Source organism: Felis catus, chromosome A1, assembly GCF_018350175.1.
Source record: "Felis catus isolate Fca126 chromosome A1, F.catus_Fca126_mat1.0, whole genome shotgun sequence".
Lineage (NCBI taxonomy): Eukaryota > Metazoa > Chordata > Mammalia > Carnivora > Felidae > Felis > Felis catus.
Genome location: NC_058368.1, coordinates 96,816,293 through 96,835,529, shown reverse-complemented (window position 1 = coordinate 96,835,529; position 19,237 = coordinate 96,816,293). Strand labels below are relative to the sequence as shown.

The following is a 19,237-nucleotide window of genomic DNA, read 5'->3' as shown; positions in this document are numbered from 1 at the left end:
TAATGAAAGTTGATTATTTTTTATACAAGGCATAAATCCCAGACCCACATTTTACCCTTGAAATTAGCTTACAAGCTGATCAACAGCGTGGTAACGGTATTGTGAATGTTTATCGCGGTGCTCTTTTTTCTACATGCACCACACTTCATGCTGTCAACCGTGTCATGAAAGACTCATCTTCTCTTATGCAGAAAAAGAGAGGCCAGTTTGAATTTATTTTTATTTTTAATTAAAAAAATTATTTTGGTTAAGTTTATTTATTTTTGAGAGACAGAAAGAGTGCAAGCAGGGGAGAGGCAGAGAGAGAGGGAGACAGAGAATCCCAAGCAGGCTCCACACTGTCAGCACAGAGCCCAAAATGGGGTTGAACTCACCAACCATGAGATCATTACCGGAGCCACAGTCAGGATCCAGACACTTAACCAACTGAGCCACCCAGGCACCCCAAAATTTTTTGAAACCTTATTTTATAATGTTTTGAATTTCTTTCTTTTAGTATGTTAAGTCATAGCAACAAATGATAACGGGGTAATATCTGTGATTAAAAAAGAACTAACTGGGGCCCCTGGGTGGCTCAGTTGGTTGAGCATCCAACTTGGGCTCAGGTCATGATCTCATGGCTTGTGAGTTTGAGCCTCATGTCGGGCTCTGTGCTGACAGCTCAAGCCTGGAGCCTGCTTCAGATTCTGTGTCTCCCTCTCTCTCTGCCTCACCCCCACTCGCATTCTGTCTCTGTCTCTCTCAAAAATAAACATTAAAAAAAAAGAACTAACTAACAAATGTCTTTGGTTTTCCCTTTTAACAAGCTCCAGAAGTCTGTAGAACATTGTTTCCAATTTTGTTCAGATTTTTCCAGGTAAAGAGAAATAAAATGCAGTGTAGAGATCATTGCTTCCTTTTAAATGATGGCTATTTTTTTCCCCTTCCTGTTGGACTCAGTGTGAATGTTCTTTCTAGTTGTAGTCCAGTTCACAAAGATCCCTCCTGCACACAGGCATTGTCGTCTAACATATGCAGGGTGACAGTGGAGCAGAGGGAGACATTATACACAAATAGATTTGTGCCATAAACACATATGGGCATAAGGGATTGTCTAGATGGAAAGAGAAAAAAGAAGCCAACATAAAAACTTCAAAGGGATTGAACTGCAATTCTAGCATGCAAGAAATTCTCATTTGTCTATCTACCTATCTGACATAAGATTGTAGCTTTCTGAAATATAATGCGTTAAAATGTTTTTTTAAGACCAATGATAAGATAATTCTGATAACACATCGGCATCGTGTGAACATGGGCCTATTCATCTGAGTCCGATACCCTCTTGGGGGGATAAGCCGCTTTTTTACTCCACAGGTGGGTGTATGTGAGCTGCAGCCATATTATATGTAGCTAAGTCAGCGGTGACTATAAGAATTGGACAGCGTTAGACACTGTGAGGTGTATTTATGTGGTGGAACAATTTTCCTGTGATGTCTTCTCAGTGTGCAGTGAAGAAAAAAAAAGTTCCTGGAACTTCTATTAACAACTTTGCTGATGAAAATAAGATTGGAATCATGGCGGCGGGGGTGGGGGGGTGGGTGGAGAATATACAAATGTACAAAGTTACCTTTAGAGAAAGAACATCAGTGAATATTATTCCATGCTGAATGAAGAGAAGGAAAATATAGTGCCTTCTAGAAATTGAGAGTGGCTGTTTTTAAAAAGAGCAATTCTTTCATTGTGATATTTGTATGCTTATCTCTTCATTGTCTGCTTCTTTTGCATGAAGGGGTGTTGTTGGAAATAAATGCGTATCATAAACCTAAAGTGGCATTTCAAAATGGGTTCTGTGAAGGTTATTGTATAGGAATAATATATTATTGTTCTATGTTGGGAAGAAAATGAATACATTTTTGTTCTCAAATGCTATCTCATATAAAAGTGGAGTCAGAGTTCAGGTTGTTCCTACAGCATGTGTTTATCTTCTTGAAACTGTCTCAGTGTCCTTCTTTTTAAGTGTACGTCGTGGTCAGCCTTTCTCATCATATCCTTTTGCAAACATCCCCGGTGCCCTCGAACCCCTCTTGCTTTATCAGACTCATTTGGCAAAACTACAATGCAGGCAAAATCCAGCCCCCAGATCCACTCTGCACCTGTGTAAAGGAATGTGGCTAGAGAAAACACAGAACAAAACACAAAAACAGAACTCTGCCACCCTCTCAGTGTGTGCAAACCTCATATGCCCCTGCCCGCCAGGATCCAGCACTTTGCCCACTCTCCTTCTTCATCTTGCACTTTCTTCTAGCTCCTTACCCTCTAAGTTCAACCCCCTTCCCAGATGTCCTTGCTTCCCATTTTCCTGAGAAAGTTGAAATGGGAAGAGAGATCCCACAGCCCCCCAGCACCACATGCTGTCTTCTCATGTTTCATAACATGAACTCTCTGAGTTGTGCACAAAAGCTGTCCCATCTCATGTACTCTAGAATGCTGTACCAATAATTCTTCTCCTACATCATAAATGCCCCACCCCCGGTGGGATTATCCCTTGAAGAACACACTAATCCTATAACTTTTCCAATCTTAAAAAAATCTATTCCTTTCTCCCCCACCAATTACCCCATTACACCCATTACACCCCATTTCTTTGCTCCCCTTTACAGCAAAATTCCTTGAACAAGGCTGTGTATACATATGGTCTCCAATTCTGTTCCTCCTCTTCTCCTTGCAGTCCGTCTGTTCAGATTCTTTCATACCACTCTGTAAAAACTGCTTTGGGAAGGGACCACCAGGGACCAGCTCACTGAAGAGCCCAGTAATGAATTCTCAATCCACTTGATTTGACCTATCAGCGGCATTTGATATAATTCATCATTCTTTGATACACTGTTTTTTACTTCCACAGTAACACACAGTGTCAATTTTGCTCCTACAATTCTCTTCTTGGTAGTCTGCTGCTTGTAATATGGATTTCCTTTGCTATTTTAGAAAACTAAAGAAACAACAAACAAAAATAACCTCTGCAAGCTTATGGCAAGTTACAGTCAGGGGCCAGGAGTAAGAGCCCCCTAAACCTTTCTGACAGCAAGCATGTGTTTGCTACAACATTTTCCATCTGCTGGGCACCCTTGCCTACTTTGAGCTCTAATCCTTAATTCACACTGTCTGCAGGAAGGCCGATATGGCCGAGAGAAAGAAGTGTTACATATACACCACATAGTATAAGATTTGGGTACTGTGGTGATTTCAGCACACTTGCGTCCTCTCCTAAGTGTTAGTAGACCCCATGTTTTTCTCCTTGCTTTTCATTATATATATATATGTGTGTGTGTGTGTGTGTGTGTATATATATATACACACATATATACATATATACACATATATATAATGAAATAATATATATATAACTTGTGTTAATATATTATTACAATATTATAGAAATTACATTATTTAAATATTATTAATTAGTATTAACTTATATATTAATTATATTAATACAAATTATATTTGTATTTACATATATATGTTATGTATTATATATTTACATGTGTATGTATATTATATGTATATGTTATATATATACAAATTACGTTTGTATTTAAATGTATATATTTATATTATATATATACGTATATATATGTGTATATATACGTATATATATTAAGGTTTATTTACTTTGAGAGATAGAGACAGAGAGAGTGTGCTGGGAATGGCAGAGAGAGAGAAAGAATTCCAAGCAGGATCCACACTGCCAGCAGGGAGCCCAACATGGGGCTCAATCTCGAGGTACTGAGAGATCATGACCTGAGCCAAAGTCAGATGCTTGACTGAGCCACCCAAGCTCCCCTCCTTACAGGCTTTTGTAAAAATCTCAGTTGATGACAGCTCAGACTTTTTAGTTGCTCATGCTCAAAACTTAGAGTCACTGTTCTCTCTTGGCTTTTTCTTATAACTCACATCCCATCAGCACCACCGTGTTACCATCTAGATCTAGGCCACCAGCATTTCCCACCTGAATTACTCCGACAGTCCATGGCCTGGCATCCTTGAGTTGACACCACCCTGCCCCTGCTCCCAGTAGTCTATTTTCAAAATAGTTACTAGAGTTATTTTTAAGAAAGGTTATGCCACACCTCTGCTCTTAGACCTGCAGTGGTGACCTGTTTTATTGAGAGGAAAGCCACTCCCTGCAATTAGTTGTAAGCCTTAATATGGTTTGGCCTCTGGACCATGATCTTCCTGATCCTATTGCTGGTAGTCTTTTCTATTCTCACTCTCCGCTTTATGATTTCCTTTCTGAATCCTCAAACACACAGCGCCCTCTGCACTGGTTGTTCGTCTGTCTGGAATGTTTTTCTTTCAGGTACTTCTGTGGCCAAATTCCTCATCTTCATCAAGCCATTGGCTCTTTTCATTTATTTTATTTTTTTATTTTTAAATATGAAATTTATTGTCAAATTGGTTTCCATACAAACCCAGTGCTCATCCCAACAGGTGCCTTCCTCAACACCCATCGCCCACCCTCCCTTCCCTCCCACCCCCCATCAACCCTCAGTTTATTCTCTGTTTTTAAGAGTCTCTTATGGTTTGGCTCCCTCCCTCTCTAATTTTTTTTTTCCCTTCTCCTCCCCCATGGTCTTCTGTTAAGTTTCTCAGGATCCACATAAGAGCTGAGAACCTCTTTTTAAATGATAGGTTGGTCCTTGCCTGACACTCCCAATCTCTTCCTCTTATGCTTTTTCCATTACTCTGATCAAAATACATCATTCATTTGTTTTGTTACTTATTTATTGTCTGTCCTGCCTCACTCCCCTAAAGTAAAGTTCCTCAAGGAAAAGGATATTTGTCTGTTTTGTTCACCTAAATCAGAGGGTCTCACACCTAAGTGTGCAGCTGAATCAATCACGTGGAAGGCTTACCAAATCAATCATTGCTGGACCCCACTACTAGAGTTTCTGATTGGAAAGTGTATCCTAGGATCCAAGAATTTGCATTTCAATCAAGTTCCCAAATGATGCTAATGCTCCTGGTCCAGGGACCACACTGTGAGAACCAGTTACCTACAGAGTTCCTGGCACACGGTTAGTACCTTACAAATAGCTGTTAAATGAATGAAGTTGTATCTCATCCTAATTTATAGTTCGGAGTGCTAATGTGTTTGAATATGGTAATTTGCTCTTCGTTTTTCTTCTTTGGTAAGTTTCTTATTCATGTACATTATCGATCGCTTTGTTATTAGGAAGTTTGCTGTATTTATTTATTGAGAGTATTAATTTTTGTCTGTCACATATTGGAAAATGTATGTCTTCTTATGGCTTTTGCCATTTAATATTGTTCAGACTCCTTTTTTGATGGCAAATTTAAATTTATGCCATCAAAATTATTAATAACCATGTGTAAATTTTGACTTTACATGTCAATTTAAAAAGTCTTTCCCCATCTTAAAATCAGATACATAGTCATTGATTTTTGAAATATTTTCTTTACGCCTGCTCATTTTCTATTTAACTCTTTAATTCATGTGATATTTCACACATGGCATTTGAAAAGGCCTATTAACCTAGGTTGATATATATAAGCTGATAACTGGAGCTTTAAATTATTGTATTTTTATGGTAGCTTTTAGTATCTAATAAGGCAATTTCTTATTTATTTATTTTTTAAAGAGTTTGATAATTCATTTTATTTTCTGCAGGAGAAGCTCCATCAAATTAAAATAAAGTACTATTGAAAGTTTTACTGGGGGGGCACCTGGGTGGCTCAGTCGGTTGAGCGTCTGACTTCAGCTCAGGTCATGGTCTCACACTCCGTGAGTTCGAGCTCCGCATCAGGCTCTGTGCTGACAGCTCAGAGCCTAGAGCCCGCTTCAGATTCTATGTCTCCCCCTCTCTCTGCCCCTCCCCTGCTCATGCTCTGTCTCTCTCTGTCTCAAAAATAAATAAAAATATTAAAAATAATTAAAAAAAAGAAAATTTTACTGGAATTGCACTTCGAGTGACAGATTAACTTTTGGAGAATTTAAATTTCTGTAAAATATAGGAATTAGTTTTCCTCTTTAATATCACAGAATAGTACTAAATTAAGTCACTTGTTTTACATTTGTCAGTATGTTTTTGTAGTTTTCTTCATCTTTGCTAGATTTTAATAATTATTACTTTGTTGAATCTTAAACCTATGTACATGTTTTTGTTAATGATAGTTTTCATTATATGTCTTTATTATATGCACATTGTGATGTGGTTGATTTTTACATATATAATTTCAACAGGCTGCTTTATTGAACTATCCTATTGATTTGATTTCTTTTCTGTCATTTCTGTGTCCAAGAAGAACCTCATTAGTAGGTATAAATAATGACATTTTATCCTTCTCTCTGATTTCTTTATGCTTTGTTTTCGTATTTTCTTGTTCTATCGCATTAGCCAGAAATGTCAACATTCGTTAACATATTCCTGGTGTTAGTGGCCATCTTTTTTGAAGTTCATTCATTTGCTTAAGGATATGATTCAATTTTATGTGGTTCAGCTATATATATATTAGTTTACAGAGACATTCTAAGATCAGAAATAAAATAGAAATTTCGTCAATTCACTGTAAATTTGTAAGACTGTAGAGTTGGGACACGAGAGAATTGCTACATCTTACTGTGTGTGTTCCCTTTCCCCACATTGATATGTTGAAGTCTTAGCTTCCCAAGCTGATGGTTTTAATACGTGGGGGTCTCTGGGGGCAATGAGATCACGAGGGCGGAGACCTGGTAAATGGAAGTAATGCCCTTCCACAGTACCCCTTCCTCCACGTGAGGGTACGATGGCAAGTCTACAACCCGAAAGCAAGTCCATACCCGACCATACTGGCACCTTGATCTCAGACTTCCGGCCCCCAGAACTGTGAGAAGTAAGCTACTAGCCAGTGATGTTTTGTTACAACAGCTTGGACAGACTAAGACAGGATGTACGTATTAAAGACTGTGGGGTCAGTGATAGTATAGGCGATTATTTTCTGTTTTGTTCAAAGGTGAAGATAAAAACAAATGATGGAATTATAACTTTGTAATGGAGACTAAGTTCATGTATTTAAAAAATATGTGCCTCCTCCCCCCTTCCCCCCATGCATCTACAGTTTAAAGTCTACTACAGATAGAAAAGAGTGCAGACTTCAAACTCAGGCATACCCACAGCATGGGATAATTCATTTTGTAAATGTATTCCTACCTTTTATCTTAACAAAGAAAATGGTCTAAGGCATTTAGGGTTGTGCAAGCTTAGTTTTGGGGCAGCTAGCCTACTTTAAAAGTATGGGTGTGTAGAAGCTTGGTTAGCATAAGGTACCAAGCTGAGCCAGGGGAAGTCAGAATCTTGGACAGCTCGGTGGGCTCTCTGGGTCTTTGGCTGGGGGGATGACGTCCTCACCCGATAGTGTGTATTCCTTCTTGTACCCATTAGACGAGGCTGAGCCACTTGTGTTTGTTCGAAACTCTGGTCTGGGTTAATGGAGTCCTCTGTGGAGCATGGGAATGGGGAGTTGGTGGGAAGGTGGGATCTTGCCTTTTCTTCTTCAGATTGGTCATTTCTTAATCCACCATACAATTGGCATGCTATTCCATGGATGGGTTTTAGAGATTTTGAGATCACTCTGAAAGAAATTATAGATTTTGCACGTGTACGTGCGTGTGCGTGGATATGCTAAGGACAGCTGCCAAAGACAGAAAGATCCTTGATGGGGAATTTTTCATCTCATTCCTTTGCCTTAACCCAGGCCTACATGAGTTAATGGGACAAGGACTTCATGAACGAATAGCTCACGAGAGAGATTGTTACCTCCCCGTATTACAACTGCTTCAAATTATATACACTGATCTTTCACCGTATCTTGAAGAATTTTATAATTTGTATTATTTTTAAAACTTATGAATTAATTTATTTCGAGAGAGTGAGCACGAGAGGGGTCGGGGCAGAGAGAGAGGGACAGAGAATCCCAAGCAGGCTCCACATTCAGCACAGAGCCCGATGTGGGGCTCAGTCTCACAACTGCAAGATCAAAGCTGGAGCCCATCTCAGGAGCTGGACACTGCACCTACTGAGCCACCCAGCTACCCTACAATTTGTATTCTTAACTTGGGAATATTTTTAAACTTTTGAGCAGCCTCTTTGTAAATATGTTTCTGGGATCCCCTGCTCTTAGTTGGTTCTTCTCCCTCTATTCTGTGGTATATATATATATTCCCTACATTCTGTGGTAAATAATAAACAATATAATCATTTATAACCCATGCCTAACCAGTTCTGATGTACGTTCTTGGACCTTTTACCACTTAAAAGAAAAAGGAATGATCGAATGAATGTAGAGGAACAAAATTTTGAATATTCACGTGGCATTCTGAAGTTCTTTCAATATTAATTTTTTGGCAAAGACCGCTCTACTTCCTGTTGGGAATTCTGAAATAATTTATTCTCCATTGTAGACGATTATCTTTTTTACGTAAAATATTTTTTACTTTCAGGCATAAATGAGACTCTTAGCAGGTAAACAAATCATCTAAAACTCCTGTGTTAATATTCTCAGGCAACTTTTTCTGCCTTAGTCTCTCTTTGCTGTGCCGTTTAGTTTCTTTCACAAACATGTAACTTGCTTTCATTTGAATTAAACAGGCAGCATATTTTTTGGTACAGATTTCAGTTTGGATTTATACATCATTTCTTTATCATCTGCTTTGGAACTCTCTGCGTATCAGCATGACAACGTTGCAGATTTCACAGGTGACTCTTACTGTAGCTGGATCTTTGAATCATGTTGTCCTGTTCTGGAATCCTGTGGATTAAGAAGAATGTTCATTGTATCCTTTCTCTGGCCAGTAAGTAGTAGTTGGTAGTACGTAATAGCAAGAAGGCAAAAGAGAACTCTACATTATACATATTATCACTTTCATCTGTCACATTATTAATCCCCATTACTTAGTAAAGGAGGTTCATATGTTGCTATGTTACTCTAGTTCAAGGCATTAATACTACTTAGAGGTTTGCACTCCCATTTAGCTAAAATGTTGTTAAGTTGATGATAGTTCAGGAATAAGTCATTGCTGCCAGAAGAGGGATCCCCCCCCCCCAAAGAAATTTGAGAAACAACATTTCCTACTCAAACCTAGTGTTAAACTGGCACAGATGCCAGACCTAAGCCCCCAAAGGGCTCTGCCCCATTATTGTATTTCTCAGATGTCACTCCCAGAGTGCGGGACACAGAGAATACACTGGCTCCTTCCTGTAACAGTCACTCTAAGCAAACACTAACACAGGTGTAAGGGAAGGCAGTGGGGGGGGGGGTTGGCAATGAGATGAAAAAATACAAGGAGGGTCCCAAGCTCAAGGGTGGGCAGTCAGTGCCACTTTGGAGCGCAAAGTGGTCGAGCTTATAAATCCAATTGTTGTTTCTTCTTGACAAGATGCTGCAGGGGTGCCTGGGGGGGGGGCTCAGGTTAAGCCTCTGACTTCGGCTCAGGTCATGATCAGGCGGCTCGTGTGGAGCCCTGCATGTGGCGCTCTCTGCTGTCAGCGTGGAGTCCACTCCAGATCCTCTGTTGGGGCCGCATCCATTATAAGGCCGTGTTCCATTTTCTGTACAGTTTCTTGTCACAGTTGGCTCGGGATTCATGCTATGATGTTTCTCATAGATTCCCGCAGCTGCCCCCCTGGGTTTCTAGTCTCCTCTCCACACTCTCTCTCCATTGCCCACATACACAGTAGACCTAATATTGTTTTTAAAAACTCAGTCTGATCACTGAGGACATGAAACTCCGTACATTAAAAAAAAATTTTTTTTTCTTATTAAATTTCTTTAAAAAATTTTTTTTAACGTTTATTTATTTTTGAGACAGAGAGAGACAGAGCATGAACAGGGGAGGGGCAGAGAGAGAGGGAGACACAGAATCTGAAACAGGCTCCAGGCTCTGAGCGGTCAGCACAGAGCCCGGCGCGGGGCTCGAACTCACGGACCATGAGATCATGACCTGAGCTGAAGTCGGATGCTTAACCGACCAAGCCACCCAGGTGTCCCTCTTATTAAATTTCTTTATTTTTGAGAGGCAGAGAGAGACAGAGCACAAGTGGGGAAGGGCCGGAGAGAGAGAGAGTGAGACACAGAATCTGAAGCAGGCTCCAGGCTCTGAGCTGTCAGCATAGAGCCCACCCAACACAGGGCTCAAACCCATGAACTGTGAGATCATGACCTGAGCCAAAGTCAGATGCTTAACGACTGAGCCACCCAGGCGCCCCAAACCCAGCACATTTTGAAATTGTTACCCTGCCTACAAGGCCCCTGCTGAAGGTTCTGCCTCCACCTGACTCCTCCTACCCCACCTTGAGCACTCCAAACCTTGATCATTAAAGGGTAGTTCTCCTGGCCTCTGTTCTTTCTCCCCGAGAATTTGAATTTGGTTCTATCTGAGTCTTGTTTTTGTCCTCCCAGAAACACCTCCTCCCTGCTATGCAAAAATAAAATTCTTTGCTTGGTGGTTCTTTATAATTTAAGCCTCAGCTCAAATACCACCTTCTTATATAGGCCCTCCTGTCTACTCATGTTAAACTAGTCCCTCATATTCACTTTATTTTTTTTTTCATGTTTATTTATTTTGAGAGAGAGAGAGAGCGAGAGAGCACACACACAAGCAGATAGAGAGAGGGAGAGAATCTCAAGCAGGCTCCATGCTGTCAGCACAGAGCCCATTATAGGGCTCAATCTTAAAAACCTCAACATCATGACCTGAGCCCAAATTGAGAGTTGGACCTTTAACTGACTGAACCACCCAGGTGCCCTTCTTCTATTCAGTATCTTTTGAAATATTTTGTTTTATTGACATTTCTTGCCGGTAACAGAAATTATATTTTTATTTACTTGTTTCTTTTTCATTTTGAGTTTCTCTCACTAGAATGTATTCCCCATGTGAGCAGAGTACATGTCTTTTGTTCAAGGTCATACCCTAGTGTCAAGAACAGTTCTCGAAATACAGAAGGCACTCAATAGATGTTTGATGCATGTATGATTGACTCACCCAGTTATGAATAAACATAGTGTCTTCAGCAGTCACTGTCTTTGAGTATCATAAAATTTGCCATGTGCTTAGTCACTGACTCTGGTGTGACCTAGGTTATCATTTGTTTTAAAAATCCCAATTTAAAAAGCCCATTTCTTGGTTTATATTGGGAAAATCTTGCAGAAAACCAAAAGGAACTCTTCGTTTATTTTTTTCAGTCATAACAAATTCATGATTGAACACCAAAAAATGGATATAGAGATCCCGGCCTTTGTCTCCATGGTCAATTGTTAAGGGCTCTTAGAAATGTTTCGAAGAATGGGAGTTAACCCTGCAGATCAAAGCAACATGGGGAGGCAGATGAGACATCGGAGATACAGAATATTGTTAGAATAAAGGGTGCATTTTGAAGATTTCAGAACTCTGAAGGTGGTCGACCTGACTATGGCTGTAGTGGTGATGAGGGTTGAAAGACAGGAAGGACTTAGGAGACGGTGTTAGAACTAATTACCAACTTGGCATCCAATTTCATTACCAGTACCACAGCTAGAGAGCTGGGGTCGCCAGGGCAGAGCCTGTGCAAAGCAGAGATGGAGGTAAGGATGAGGAGCGGTCCAGAGCATGTGTGAAACTTGGTAGCATATTCTAGAGACATCCTCTGAACGGCTGAGGGGAATGGTGCCCAACTGGGCAGAAGATGGCATATAGGTTTGTAGGTGGAGGTCAGTGAGGGGTCTTGACCCCTCGTTGACCCTTGGGCTGGACCCAGGCAATCTGAGACTCATCCCCCTCCCTCTCCTGGCTTAGGATTGGGCACAGCTGCCTACAGTTATCTTGCCGGCAGCTGATTTAAGGAAGCAGCCTTGAGAGAGCTTGGGTTGTTGAGAGCCTCCGGAGGTTGTATGCAACTGAACCCAGTGAAGGCTTCTATATAAACTTTACGATTTGGGCGGTGAGTGTGAAGATCTCGTCTTGCAGCCACCCAAGACCGGCCTCGTAAGTCAGTTTCCTTGTTCACTGAAATGGTCACCTTCCCATTTGGCGTAGTCTGCACCTTTCTCCCATCTCTCCCTGCCCTCTGTGTGTGGTGTTGTTTCAGGTTTTACTGTGGAGCTCCTGAGGTTTTGAACCGAATGCTTGGGAGCCTCAGTGGTGCTGTTTACTGGCTGTGAGACCTTTGTCAAGTGGTTTACTCTTTTTAATGGTTATTTACTTTGAGAGGGTGAGCAAGTGGGGGCAGGGGCAGAGAGAGCGAGAGAGACAGACAGACAAAATCCTGAGGGGGGGCTCGATCCCATGAACATGAAATCATGACCTGAGCAAAAATCACAAGTTAGATGCTTAATGGACTGAGCCTTCCAGGCGCCCCTCCAGTGGTTTCACCGGTGCAGTCTCTAGCGTCCAGGGCAAGACTAATACTGGTTCTCTTAGTACCACTCTTGGTATCTCTTACAAGAGTTGGGTTAGAGTAATGCGTGTGTCATGAATCATTGGCTATGTTGATATTTTGGATCACTGTGTGAAGAAAATAATGGCCTTGCATGCCTGAGCTGTGTTGGGAATGAGCTGTGGCAGGAACTGGGTGATGTGTGAGGGTAGGCACCTCCAGAGAAGCCGAGATGAAGGTTTGAGGGGGATGGCACTCAAAAAAATGTCTGGGGCCACCCACAGCAGCGGACGGTCATTTGTCCCTTTGTGTACAGCTAAGGTAATTAAAACCCTGTTCCTGTCTGACAGCTCTTGAGTGTGTCTCTTCAGTCCCTGTGGGCATCTGTGGGAAGTGGCCTTGCTCTAAAGGAGGGGCAGAGAGTTTGCAGTGGGACCTCGACATTGGAAGCGTCACACAGTTCTCTAGCTGTGCTTTGAAGTTTTGGATGAACAATCACTGGCATTTAGGATGTGCCGGATAATCTTTTCAGAACACAGCAGTTCATTGGTCCTGATGAGAATTTTATGACATGAGTATTAATTACCTCCATTTTTCAGGTGAAAAAACTGATTCATAAAGAGATAAGATAACTTGTGTGAAGTTGCATGCCCCACACATACTGGAGGTGGAATTCAATTCTAGTTACTCTGGTTGGAATAGGCTGATGGATCACCTGTTCTATATTGAGACCACCCTACTTTTCGACCTCAGATTTTAAGAGCTATCAGAAACACGTGGGGACTTGATTAAAATATACATGGGCCCATTCTCCGGGAACCATTTTTTTTTTTTGCTGACGGATCTTCACCTTTTCCTGGCTTCTCAAGGGAATCTCTGAACATCCAAGTTCAAGGACCATTGTTTTTGTCGGTGAGTCAAATTATCTTGAAATGGAACCTAGTCTCTTCCGTAAATAGTGATGACAATTAAGTTTAGTCAGGACTAAATTGGGGAACTGATGGGAGAATGTTCTTGAAAACACTTGACAAATCGTTGTCTCTGACATTGGAAACACCTGGGTAGGTAATCACAGTCAAGTCCTTGGTCTTGCCCTACACCTGCCTGACAGTGTTGATTGTTACATGCAGCTGTGGTATTTGGTGGCATATAGTGTTAGAGCAAGAATTATCTTAGTTCAAACCTCGTGCGTCCTTTGAATATCACCAGCTTCTCTGGGTCACAGCTTCTCCTCAGAGAAGAACAGGCGAATATTCCTTGGCAGCCTTCCATGAAGAGCCAATGAAAGTGGTACCTCTGAGGTTCTTGAAGGTATGTATCTCCCTTTAGCCAGTTTCCTTTACAAGTGAGCGGAAATTCCACATGACTTAAGAGTCCAGAGCATTTGTTTTCAATGATAAAATATGCATTAGTTCTTATTCTCCCGCTGTTATAATATTCAGTCATTATAATCTTAGAAAGACATTTTCTTGTATAGACTTTAATGGTTATCTCTCAAACTGCCAGATGGTTCCATCAACAACGTAAGAAATTTATGAAATTAATCCCTTCTATACTTCACGTTTAATTCCGTTGCAGTGGCTTCAAACCATAGCTTTCATTTGAATTCTGACAAAATTAGAGAATGATTTTCCTCATAAACTCCAAAAGACTGTTTTGCCTGCCTCTTTTAAGCAGCGCCTGATTCTGCTACAAAGGAATAAACAAGTCGGGCACACAGTTTTGCATTAGGCTCCAAGAGATTTGACTTTGCTTCATAATCCTAATGGAAGGGAAATAATCCTCACTGGAAGGTGGGAAGGATGGAATTCCCCCCCCCCCCCGCCTCCCCTTTGGGTATTGAGTTTTACTTCTTCTGTCTTCTACTCTTGGGCCCGTTTTCATTAGCATTCATTAGCTGAAAACTAAGAAAGGGTTAGGACAGGTCTCATTTCCCTGGTGACATTCTACCAGGGCTCCAACACAAAAGTCACTTTAGTTTTACCTCAATTAGATCAAGGATTTTTGGTCCATGCTAGAGTGGCCCAAGAGGCATCCTCAGGTCTAAGGAGACCTGGCTCCTTGCCTTTCTGACTGACAGAGATCCTCAGCATGGAATGATTTTTAATCCTGAGTGATTATAAAAAAAAATTTCCGAAAGGGGATCATTTCCCAATTTATATTTTAAATAAATGTTTCATAGTCACCATTAGATCTTGTGTATTTTTTTTTTTTTAAGGAGAAATATTGCTTCTTATTCTGGACTTGGGGAGGAAAGTTTTGGCTTCATTTTTAGATGCATGACTTATTACCTATGACACCTTTAAGTTGGGCAGCCTCCCTTTCCTTATCTGTAAAATACCACAGAATTTGGTATTTTCCTAAGCATGAAATTTTACCAAATAAATTACAAACATAATTGTTGAGTAGATCTCTGGAATCCCACCATCCTTCTTGGAGACTGGCAAGTTAGGTAAGAAATGGCTTGGAGTTGTGAACAAATTCTGGATGATACTTCATTTTACATTAAAACCAGATCAGTCACTGGGGCTGAATGGGTAGGGCACTGAGGAGATGAGCATTTTCTGCAGGGAATTATATCCTCGCTATGAGGTGCAGTTCTAGAACCAGCTCTGAGTGGATTGACCCTGTGTTCATAGTGTCTTCTTCCCAGTACTGATAGGCTCCCCACTGCATTCCCTGAAATGGCTCTTGTAACCTTCTCTTTTAATCCCACTCCCTCCTGCCTTTTGCTAAACGACCTGACTTCCTACTTTAATGAGAAGATGGGATCACGAGAGTAGACTTCCAACTTAGAAAAACCTACTAAAAAAAATAACAACAACAAAAAAACATTTTTTTGTTATTGATTTAGATCTTGTGTTGGAGAGTTTATGTATCATTTATAGGATCTGAGTATGAGTTATTATTTATTTATTTTGGAGTATACTATCTACATTTAATGCTAGGTTTGTTGAAAGTCTTTTTCAAAAGGGACTTTACTAGTAGATACAGTAGATACTCCACGAGGGACCCTGTGTATCCCCAAAATTGAGGATATCCATCTTGAAATAAAGAAAAACTCTAACTCTAAAATACTTGTTTCTGTGCAATTGACTCTGATAATGCATAATGCAACCAGAAAGACACAAGAAGAAATACATGTAATACATTCGGTGAGCCTTGTTTATTCACCAAATCACAAGATCCTGTGTGATACTCAGGTGCTGATAGGGGTCAGCTAGGCCTTTCCTGCTTCTACTTGAGGTCTTATCCTGAAAAAAGTTCTGGTTTCCCAGATGTTGACATTCTCTGGTCAACATTCTTCATGTGGAAGGAATGAAGACAGCAGGGGAAGGAAGTCAAATTCAGCCCTGTGCTTGTTAACTGTCCTTGCCAGAAAGGGCTTGGTTATTTTCTCCTTCCCTATCCACTTTTCACTAGTGCTTTGCTTTTCTGGTCTCAGTGTCCAAGAAAGTGTTAGGACATTTTGTCTTACATAGTGTATATCCATAAGCCACATGAAGTAATAAGCATATTTTAGGCTCTGCTGAATGCTTTTGAAATGGAAGAAATACCAGGTTACAGTCAACCTTGAAAATCAACTCAAGTCCTTTGTGGAACGAAGTGGGACCAGAAGTCAAATAGAGCCCTTCAGTCTATCATTGAACACACCAGTGCAGTGAGCTCCAAGCTGTGCCTTAATGAAAGCCCATATGTGGATCATATGCTGGTGTTTTTTTTTTTTTTTTTCTTGCAAAAATACTCAGATTGGGACAAAAGAATCCAAATCAAGAGTGGCATGAGTAGAGATGCCTCAAAAAGAGTAAGGAGTAGACTGAGTATCAAAGACAGAATTCAGTAGATAGAACCCATTCTATCTTGAAAAATTGTTGAAGACCTTAATGCTGATCTGAAAGAAGGTGGGGGTGTGTATCTGAAAAGAAAAATGAGGGTTTTCTCCCCCCAGCGATTTATAGCAATGTGCTAAGTCATTGAATGGAGAGTATCCTACTTCTGTTACCTTTTCATCAGCAATCCATTGACCCTTTTATGAAAAATAACTTCCTTCTGTTGCTAGGGTTTCTCCAATTTGTGAAGAAAATCCTCAGGTATGCCTGATGGAACAGTAATGAAGCTACATGATAACTTCTCCAACTTTGGTTCTCTTTGGGGGAAAAGTTGGGAATGGCTCATTCAAGCAGCTGATTAGTTAATCTGGATAATTGTTACCGTAGCAATATTGGGTGATGGTATCAGGTGTTTTGAGGGGGGTTATTGAGTAGCAGATTACAGCCCTTTTGTCTTTCACCTCTAATGCCCTTTGTTTCTTACCTTAAAGTTGGTAGTAATTTAGACAGTGCAAAGCCTGTTTCTGACATGGAGATAGGTTGGAAGTTTTAAAAATCTGTCCAGAGTGGTGGGGTGCCTGGTTAAGCCTCTGACTTCAGCTCAGGTCATGTTCTCATGGTTCTGGGGTAGAGCCCTGCGTCAGGTTCTGTGCTGACCGCTCAGAGCCTGGAGTCTGCTTTGGATTCTGTGTCTCCCTCTCTTTCTCTGCCCCACTTTAAGTCTCTTTCTCTCTCAAAAATAAATAAACATGAAAAAAAAAAAAACGTGTCCAGAGTGGTTTAGATGTAAGAGAAAGGAGAAATTTATCTTTTGTTTTTTCCTGAAATAAGATCTTTAACCATCATAAGTCACCAAATAAGTGGTTCCCTATTCAGCAGAATCTTGTACATACACACATTAATTTCATTGTAAGATTACCATAGTTCACAATAACAAAATTGGGTTAGCAAGTGTCTATGTTTTTCTTGTCATCTTTTTTTGTTAGCTTGATTTCTGAACAGTTGGCCATCGCTAAAAAAAAGCCTCTTTTTTGATGAAGAAGCAAGTATATATAATATCTCCTTCCCCTTTGAAGTTAAAAAGAATAAATCCTAGCATGTTGGCATGAGCACTGGGTGTTACGTGTAAGTGATGAATCATTACTTCTGTTCCTGAAATCATTGTTAAACTCGACGTTAACTCACTTGGATTTAAAATTTTTTTTAATGTTTATTTATTTATTTATTTATTTTTGAGAGAGAGGGCACAAGCAAAGAAGGGGCAGAGAGGGAGACGCAGAATCTGAAGCAGGCTCCAGGCTCCAAGCTGTCAGCATGGAGCCGGTCATGGGGCTCTAACTCACAAGCTGTGAGGTCATGACCTGAGCTGAAGTCAGACACTCTACTGACTGAGTCACCCAGGCATCCCTTACTTGGATCTAAATAAAACTGAAAAATTTTCTAGCTTCTGGGATATGGGGAGATACAGCTCAAGGGTACAAATTTTCAGTTACACAAGATGAGTTCTGGAGATCTAATGTATAACCATGTGACTATAGTTAACAACATCGTATAGTACACTTGCAATTTGCTAAGATGGCAGATCTTAAATTTCCCACCACATACACCCAAAGGTAACTATGTGAGGTGATGGGTTATGTTAATTGTCTTGGTGGGGGTGAGTATTTCACAATGTATATCTGTATCAAATTTTCAAGTTGTATACCTTAAACATACACTATTTCTAATTGTCAACTATACCTCCATAAAATTGAGGGAAAAGGATATGCAGCTAAAAAATGTTTGAAAAATAGTATTATGGGAAGGTGTGTCAGGGAATTTATTAACATGTTTTCTTGGAGTTTTCTCAAAAACAAGGCATATTATGTAAAATAATTTCAGGTGTTAATTCTAATCAAAAGAATATAAAAAGAGACTATAATATTGTAATAAAGAAATTGTTTTCAAAAAAAATTGACAGAAAAAAGTACTGATCTAACTGAATGATGGATTTACTAGTCAAAAAATGGAAGGCTCAGAAAAGGTACCTGTTTGCTCGTATGCTTATTTCCAGAAAGACATACCTGACATCTCCCTATGCTATTATGGATTGGCAAAAGTGATTTATGTGTACTCCCAAAAGAAGCTGTCAGAAATTGCTGCCATGGAATGTGCTTGTTTTGAATAGTTGAAATTGATAGCATCGTAAGATTTGCAGTTGGACACATTGTTTTTAAGTCAGAAGAATGGATTTAAGTACAAGAATCTGCTGCTGATGATTTGCAATGAACAAAAAGGATGATTAAAAAAAACGTGTCTTCCGTGTGTGTGTGTGTGTGTGTGTGTGTGTGTGTGTGTGTGTGTGTGTATTTCAGCTTTTAGTGAGGGAGTGGGGAGAGAGATTGCTTGTTAGTACGTTCTGCATGGAAAGTCAATTTTTCTTTTGCAGGCAAATGGGAAGTAAATCAGAGTTTGTGGCATTTAGGAATGAGAGAACTATTAAAACAACATTGTCAATACTATATAATGGTTTTCAATTCAGTCAATTCTTGATATCTCTTTGGATAATATATTGCTGTAGGGGGGCTGGAAATGGAGTGATAGGTCTACCTCATTTCTTTACCTTTGCCTATGGAAGACTTGGAAATACTGGCTTGGTGAGTTAGGATAACCTTGATTTCTAAGTGTCCACATTGCTGAATACGAGAATAATATTTTGTCCTCTTCAAGGCTGTTGGTCTAGAGCTGTATGGACAAAATGGGTTTGCTTTTATGATTAAAACTATAGTTGACGTGTACTATTGAATTGGGGGTCATAGTTGTACTAACTATTGACAATTTCCAATGAAGAAGCCAACATATGGGGAAGCCTGAGTGGCTCAGTCGGTTAGGCGAGGACTCTTGATCATGGCTCTGGTTATAATCTCACGATTTGTGTGTTTGAGCCCCATATTGCGCTCTGTGCTGATAGCGTGGAACCTGCTTGGCATTCTGTCTCTCCTTGTCTCTGTCCTTCCCCTGCTTGTGTTCTCTCTCAAA

General features: G+C 40.3%; 1 long non-coding RNA gene across 3 annotated transcripts in view; it reads left to right on the top strand.

The window, feature by feature from the left end:
• Positions 1-10,192: 10,192 nt before the first annotated feature.
• The window catches only part of LOC123385484, a 198,179-nt gene continuing 189,134 nt past the window's right edge, over positions 10,193-19,237 (top strand). For all 3 annotated transcript variants that reach the window (XR_006598097.1, XR_006598100.1, XR_006598101.1), the window contains exon 1: positions 10,193-11,998. This is a non-coding gene — a long non-coding RNA (uncharacterized LOC123385484). The remainder of the gene's footprint in view (positions 11,999-19,237) is intronic.